Source organism: Scleropages formosus, chromosome 6 (assembly GCF_900964775.1).
Source record: "Scleropages formosus chromosome 6, fSclFor1.1, whole genome shotgun sequence".
Classification (NCBI taxonomy): Eukaryota; Metazoa; Chordata; class Actinopteri; order Osteoglossiformes; family Osteoglossidae; genus Scleropages; species Scleropages formosus.
Genome location: NC_041811.1, coordinates 2,350,580 through 2,359,364, shown reverse-complemented (window position 1 = coordinate 2,359,364; position 8,785 = coordinate 2,350,580).

The following is an 8,785-nucleotide window of genomic DNA, read 5'->3' as shown; positions in this document are numbered from 1 at the left end:
TATCACTGACTGTGAAGTCTAAGTCTGCTGGCAGTGGCAGTGAAAAAAAAATAATAATTTTGTTGCATGCTTAAGGAATATGTATTCCAGATCAAAAGATGAATATTAGGTCAAAGTGCAGAATATCAACCTTTCTTTGCAAGTAATGTTTTCCATACAGATTGATGCAACCTGGAATAACGTAATTGTCATTCCAAAATCAGGAGACAGATGCGGCAGACTCAGATGCAGGTGCTTTATTACAGGGGAAATCCAAAAGTGTGGCTGGGGACAGTCCGGGTTTGAGCGATTCGCAAACGTCTTCTGAAAAAGGGGCCGGCTAGAGTCAGAGTCAAAAACAGGAGCACAAGTCAGGAAGCCAAAGGAGTCGTCGGGGGGGAGCAGGAGGAGGAGGTAAGGGAAACACAGACAAGAATAGCACAGTGCACAAGGCACTGGTTTTGGTTGCTAAATGGGGGTTCCGCAATCTGTTCCGGTCTGGTTGCACCCCTTTATACTCGTGGCCTGATGCTCTGCAGGTGCAGAGGTGAGTCGCACGGTTGTGGGCATGACAGAACCCCCCTCCCTACTAGTGACACTAGCTGCCCTGCAGCGGGAGGGAGGACGCACCCTGCAATGAGGCGCCAACCAGTCCCGGTGGTCCCTGTGAAAAGCAGAGATAAGGACAGAGTCCAAAATGTTGCGGGCCAGAACCCAGCATTGCTCCTCCAACCCGTACCCTTCCCAGTCAATGAGGTATTGAAAGCCTCCCCACCCAGGAGAGGTCAGGGACATGGAAACGAAACAGGGCATCTGCCTTGCTGTTCTTGGAGCCTGGTCTGTAAGAGACAGTGAAGTTAAACCGGGTGAAAAATAAGGCCCACCTTCCCTGGCAAGGATTCAGCTGTCATGCCATCTGGAGGTATTGCTGGTTTCAATGATCAGCGAGGACCAGAAAGGGGTACGTCGCTCCCTCCAGCCAGTGACGCCACTCTTCAAGTGCTAATTTCATGGCCAGCAGCTCCCGGTTCCTGAAGCTACAGTTCCACTCAGCCGGGCCAGGTTTGCATGAGAAGAGGGCGCAGGGGTGCAGTTTGGCTGGGTCCCCTTGACGTTACAACAGGACTGCTCCTACTACCACAACCAAGGCATCCACCTTGACCACAAAAGGGAGTGAGGGATAAGGGTGCCGCAGTGAACCACGCCTTGAGGTCTTCAAAGGCACGGTAGACCTCTTCTGTCCATCTCAGGCATGGCTCTTTGTCTGACATGAGTGCTGTAAGGAGGGCGGCGTCCGAACTGTATCCCGTGATGAAGTGCCTGTAGGAGTTTGCAAAGCCCAGGAAGCATTGCAGCTCCTTCAGGGTCTTCGGTCTTAGTCACTGCAGCACGGCCTAGACCTTTTGCAGGTCCATGGCCACACCTTGTCTGCTCAAGATGTCACCTAAAAAGCAGACTTGGGCTTGATGGAATAAGCATTTCTCATCTTTAACGTACAGACCGTTCCACAGGAGTCACTGTAGCACTGCCCTTACGTCTTGCACATGTTGGTTCCAGGTCCAGAAAGACACCAAGATGTCATCCAAATACACAAGAACACACTTATTAATCAGGTTCCCTGGTACATGGTTCACAAAAGCTTGGAATACGGAAGGCGAGTTTGACAAACTGAACAGCATAATGAGGTATTCGTAGTGCCCCTGGGTGGTGCTAAATGCGGTCTTCCACTCGTCCCCTTCCCGTACCCTGATAAGGTTATATGCGCTTCGCAGATCCAGCTTGGTGAACCAAGAGGAGCCATTGAGTGGTTCGAGCTCAGGCAAAATCAAGGGCAGCAGGTGTAGGTAATACACAGTGATTGCATTCAGACCCCTGTAGTCAATACAAGGCTGCAGCCCCCCATCCCTCCTCTGCACAAAGAAAAAACCCACAGATGCAGGCGATGTGGAGGGCCGGATGATGCCCACACTGAGGGCTTCAGTGATGTATGCCTCCATGGCCTTCTGTTCTGGTAAAGACAGGGAGTATATACAACCACATGGAGGCGTTGTGCCTGGAATGAGGTTTATCATGCAATCCCAGCTACGGTGTGGGGAAAGCTCTGCCATCCGGGCCTTCCTGAAAAACTCACAGAGGTCAAGGAATTCAGAAGAAATTACCACTGGTGTTGCCTCCTCGGAGCTCTCGATAGAGGTAGCACAACAGGGGAGCTCAGACAGGTCCAGACACACTGGGGACCCCAAGCCGCTAATTCCCCAGAACTCCAAAAGAAAAAGGGGTCGTGTTGTACAAGCCACGGCCGGCCCAAAATCAACGGGGTGTCAGGGGACTGGATTAAGTAAAAGGTCAGTTCCTCCTGATGGCATATGCTGGCTGTCAGCTGGAGATCCCCGGTGATGGAGTCCACCACTCCAGACCCCATATCACAATCCGTTCTCAGGATCCCCAGTTGGCTCGCAAACCTCTCATCCATAAAGCAACCTGGAATTCCACCCGCTTTGCGAGAGTCTGTAAGTCGAGGGAGTATTTTGCAACCGATCAGTTTCCTTGCCTGATTTTCATGAGGTGATCACTGACGGTGTGAGAAGACAAAGGATCGAAATTTTATTTGAATTCCTTGTAGGTGGTCAGGGAGCTGCTTTTCCAGCTCACTGTTGCCCATTTTCGTGCCGGACCAGTCAGCAGGGAGATGATGTACACCACCTTGGTCTCATCAATGTGGTAAAGATGCAGAGATCACAAAAACGCCAACTTGCATTGCATAATGACTCCTTGACAATGCTCTGGAGGACCATTGTACCTCTCTGGTGTGGCTAAATGGAAGCCGTTGTGAGGAACTGCGGGAACAGGGGACGATGCTGGAAGGGCTGTGGCTCGAGGAGGCTCCGGGGAGGCTGAGGTGGGGGTGATTAAACCATGGAGTGTCTCTTCGATTCAGCAGAGGGATTGCTCGTGTGAGCCAAACATGGTGCCTTGGGTAGAGACAGCATGGTGCCGGAGGTCAAGCACCGCTGAGTCCAGGGATGAGGTGGAACCTTCTGCCATTCCGAAATCAGGACACAGACGCAGTGGACTCAAATGCAGGTGCTTTATTACAGAGGAAATCCGAAAGCGTGGTCCGGGACGGTCCAGGTTCGAGCAATTCGCAAAAGTTTTCCAAAAGGGGCAGGCTAGAGTCAGAGTCGAGAACAGGAGCACAAGTCAGGGAGCCAAAGGAGTCGTCAAGAGGAGAACAGGAGAAGCAGGTAAGGGAAACGCAGACAAAAATAGCGCAGGGTACTGGTTGCGGCCACTCAGTAGAGGTTCCGCAAACTGCTTCGGTCTGGTTGTGCCCCTTTATAGTCACGTGCCCTGATGGTCTGCAGGTGCAGAAGCAAGTCATGCGGTTGCAGGCATGACAGTAATTTTATGTGTTTAGATCCACCAATTTCAACAAAGAATAAATAAATAAATACATACATACACACACACACACTTTCTGAACCGCTTGTCCCATACAGGGTCGCGGGGAACCGGAGCCTACTCGGCAACACAGGGTGTAAGGCCGGAGGGGGAGGGGACACACCCAGGACAGGACGCAAGTCTGTCACAAGGCACCCCAAGCGGGACTCGAACCCCAGATCCATTGGAGAGTAGGACCCGGTCCAACCCACTGCGCCACTGCGCCCCCCGACAAAGAATAAATATTGGATTATAAATATAAATATTGGATTGGGAAATGTAAACTAGTTGTGCAACTCTGCATATATATATGTATATACACATACTGTATATATATTCAATGCTCCTTGTGGGTACATATATATATACACATACACACACACGCCCTTACATCTCATAATTACTTTAACTTTATTTAGCAGATGCTTTTCTCCAAAGCAACTTCCAGTGAACTCTAATTTTATTAGCAGTAGTGTTATCAGCCCACACCCCTTATTCACCAAGGTGACTTACAATGCTAGATACACTACTTACAAAGGGTCACTCATCCATACATCAGTGAAACACACTCTCTCTCTGTCATTCACACACTATGGGTGAACCTAAACAGCATGTCTTCGGACTGTGGGAGGAAACTGGAGCATCCAGATGAAACTCACGCAGACACAGAGAAAACATGCAAACTCTTAACACAGTGAGTGGGGATCGAACCTACATCCTCTCACACCACCCAGGCACTATGAGACAGCAGTGTTACTCGCTGTCTCATCGTGCCAGCATAATCATTTAGCTGATGCTTTTCTCTGAAGGGACTTACTATTTCAATCAACCAAAAATGATTTATTTATTTTTACTGGAGGAATTCAGGGTTAAGTATCTTCCTCAAGGGCACTACAGCACAAGGCATGATTTAAACTAACAGCCTGCAGACATAAAGATAACAGCTCTATCTACTATGCTATGTGGTACTCTAGAACATTCTCTTCATTGGAATAAAAAGTGTGTAAATGACAGTGTCTCAACAGTAGTGGCAAGAGCAACAACAATAACTCATGACAATAACAGTGAAAACAATAACAGTTAATAATTAGAAATGGCAGTGATGTCACATTCCACACAAGTTGAACGACTCATTTGACTCACTGCTTTGACCCCCTGTTGTGCCTCAGCTGTGGTGCTAATGGGGGGGTCCTCTAGGAGAGGAGTAGATCAGCAGAGGGATGAGCAATACTACTCATTCCTGGTCAGTGACCACTTTACAACTCAAAACCATGAAGAACTGAACACAACAAGGAGTGAAGAACAGAACAAGCCTGCTCCGTCCTCCAACATCTGTTCACATCTCTTTGTTTGTTTGGCCTGCATAAAAATTCACTGAAATGGTGACAGAGGACAGACCAGGGCACAAAGAAACCACCAGACAGAGAGATAAATGTGATAGAGCTACCTGAGACAGGGATAACTGTGATAGAGATGACTGAGATGATGATAACTGAAACAGCGAAACCAAGCATTTGTGTGTGTTGGACAAAGAGGGATGGACAGCAGGAGTGGTGGCAAACACCAAGCACACACAGCTGGATGTCGACCCAACATCAGACTCCTAATTAGCTCCTCTGCTCCCGACATCTATTATTCTGCCACCTTAGAACAATAAGGCAACATTTTTTAACCAATGTAATTTTCTGTCGAAACGTGACTTTTAATCATTCTGACAGCACAATGAATGAACCAATGACTCACAGAACTTGAAGGAATCATCAACACACACACACACGCTGACTGTCGTCCTCCTCATGCACAGGGATCCAGGTCCTTTATTAGGTATCCTTTATTAGGTATTATTAGATAAAATTCCGGCTGGAATTAACTTCAGTCCCTCATGGCAGAAGGACAGGATATAGCTGATTCCTCCCTGGTTTCTTGACTCCTGCTCTGCCCTTTAAATTAAAACTAACACCAAGTGATTCAGATGTTTAATGTGTGTGACATCTTCTGACCAGCAGCTCTAGGGATCACCAATCCAGCATGTGACAGAACATCTCAACCTTTATCGTTGTTTACATGGAAAACAGCAGCAGGTGTACATGCTCCTTGGGGTAGTTATGATGAGCATACCGACTCTTCATACTTCATTAATTTCTATATGAAGTGAAGAAAATTTTCCCTGCCAGAAAATTAATAAAGTTCCATGCCATCCGAAAGTGGCCTGTGTCTGTGCACTCAGTCATCAGGTGGCAGTACAGTGCGGTCAAGCAGAGTATAAGTTCTGGAAATGAGGTATATGACAGTCCATTTATTACAGTCATTTTACTTTAGTTTTAATTTAATTCCAGTGTAGCTCATTGTTTAATGAAATAAAAAGTCTCACATTGTAATTCGTTATTGAAGCTTTGTCCTAGACTTTTACAGAATGTAAACAGTGAATAAATCAGGTAGTTATGATAACAAACTTCTAAGTTGTGTTCATAAGTTGAGGAGCCAGTGTTGGGAATTTCACAAAGACATCAGTATACTGCATCACTGGAGAATTACTACATTTACATTATATTTACATGTATTCATTTAGCAGACGCTTTTCTCCAAAATGAAGTACATCTCAGGTACGTCGTAGTCGTCCACGTGATCATCTTTCTGCTCATTACATTAGCAGAAAGAGAGACTTAGATGAAGGTGCATTATTCTTACGTGCAGTTAGTTTTTCTTTCCACCATATGAACCAATGTTCATCACAGGAGTAGCTGCATAAAACTTCATCCGAATCTCTATGATATCTAATCACCTTTCTAGTAATAATTTTTTTTGAGATATAAACATTTATGTTACATTACAGGAGAGCATTACAGTTTGAGGTGTTCAGCAGTTCAGCATTACAGTGCGTGAACATTTACACCTTACATGAACTTAAGAGATCATGGGCAAAGTGAGTCTGGAAGAGGTGAATTTTAAGACCCTTTTTAAATGTGGACAAAGATTCAGCACTTTTGAGTGAGAAGGGGAGGTCATTCTACCACAACAGAACCAGAACCGAGAACATCTGTGTTTCACCTTTTGTGTATGGGACCACCAAGCAGGCAGATGTGGAACAGTGTAGCAGTCTGGTTGGGGTGTAGAGGTTGATCAAGTCTTATAAATAGCTAGGAACAGTTCTATTGATGCATTTGTAAGCCAAAACCAAGGTCTTAAACTTGATCCGGTCAGCTATAGGAAGCCAGTGCAGAGAAATGAGTAGAGGAGATACATGGGAACGCTTCGCTAAGTCAAACACAACTCATGCAACATCATTCTGTATCAGCTGTAGAGATCTGATGGCAGCAGCAGGAAGGCCAAACAGGAGAGAGTTGCGGTATCCAGACAGGTTGTCACCATGGCCTGGACAAGTAGTTGTGCAGACTCTGTTGTAAGGTAAGGATGGATCCTGTGGATGTTGTGCAAGATGTATCTGCAGATCCTGGTTGTGACTTCAATGTGCTGAGATAAAGATAGACTTGAGTCAATCATCACTCCCAGACTCTTACTCGAGGAGGTAGGTGAAATGAATGAGTTGTCCAAAGCCTCGTACCCATGGCCAGTACTGTAGGTGCCAGGTTTCCAGTGTAGCCAGTGAATATTGACACTGGGAGTCTGCACCGAGATGCAAACTGCAAGACCTTTGTGGATACCCAGAATTCCCCTCTCCTCCAGCAAACTGTGAGATTAATGCATCATGTTGGACCTGTGCCACCGCAGCTTTGCAAAGGATTTTATTAATGTAAGAATTTTTTAAAACTTAAGTTTAGTCATTTACATAATTATTCATGAGTTTGTAACTATTAGGTAATGATCAATTAATCAAATACTCAATGTGCTATAATTCAGATTGACAAGAGTTTTTGCTTTTTAAGGACTCAAACACACAAAATCATAACTTTCCATATGCACAAACACACACAGATACACGTAAATCAGCGCTGAATGGTATGTGTGTATGCTGGATACACATTAATTTTCTGCATAAACAGCAGAAAAGTTAGAAGACTATAAATTACAGACCTGACTATAAACAGGCTGGAGCACAAAGAAAAAATAAGCATAATTTCGGGCATTCTTATCCACATATTGCGGGGCACGGGGGCACAGTGGGTTGGGCCGGGTCCTGCTCGATGCCTTGCGACGGAGTGGTGTCCCCTCCAGCCTTTTGCCCTGTGTTGCCAGGTTAGGCTCTGGTTCCCCGCAACCCTGTATGGGACAAGCGGTTCAGACAATGTGTGTGTGTTATCCACATATTCAGCTGGACAGACAGTGACCCAGCAGGTAGCAGTGGTACCTCACATCTTTTGGGGTGTGTGTTGGGACATAGATTTTAATCCAGCTCAGTCTGTGGAGTTTACATGTTCTCTGTGTTTGTGTGGGTTTCCTCTGGGTGCTCTGGTTTCCTCTCACATTCTAAAGACATACATTTTTTGATGAATTGGGTACTCTAAGGTGTGTGTATGAGAGAATGAGAGTTCATCATAATTTAGGAACCACAGAGATGGAGGAAAACCATGTGACACTTTGTGTTCCTGACTTAACCAAACGATGGTGTTTAGGGTGTTGGAGAAGCACAGTAAATTACTACTGCTCACAGTCAGGATAATTATTGACACATTTATAATTGAGTTATTGCTCATACCTTGAGGAATCCAGGACATTCATCAATGCTTCACTTTTTGTTATGCTGTTGCCTAGCTACTAATTCTGCACAACCTTTGACAAGAAGTGATTAATGGAGCCATAAATATATTTTTAAAACTTTAGAATTAATTTAAAGGTGAAGTGAGGGATCTTATAGGATTCAGACTTATTTTTATGCAACAAAATAGTCATGATAATAATTTTTCACTGCACAAGTTAAGCAGATCTTAACTTCTGTGCAGTGTTTTTGTTATCGGTCTCTGTGTAAAGTATGCATACTCACATTGTGTTGGAGTGGATTTGTTACGTCTCTGTGAACAATTCCTTCACAACAGCTTGAACACAACCCACACACCAACTCATACACACACCGGTCCAGAACATTCACATATACTACAAATTAGGCTTAATTCCAGTGCCCTTGAAATAAGTTGACTGTATGAAAAGATAAACATAGGTAATTTCATATACACATTTTTAATCTGTTAACCACAACAACAGAGTTAGTACAATGCTATGATTGTCACAGCGTGACAATAACTCAATTTCACATGCTTCACTGTGGTCACACATATGGAACCCATCTCCAACTATACTGAGAACTGATCACATCGTCAACTGGTCACCAATAGCTCCAACTTGTAACACACCCTGTACACACTGTATTTTGTTTCAATATAAATAAGAAATAGTCACCATGAAAAGAGCT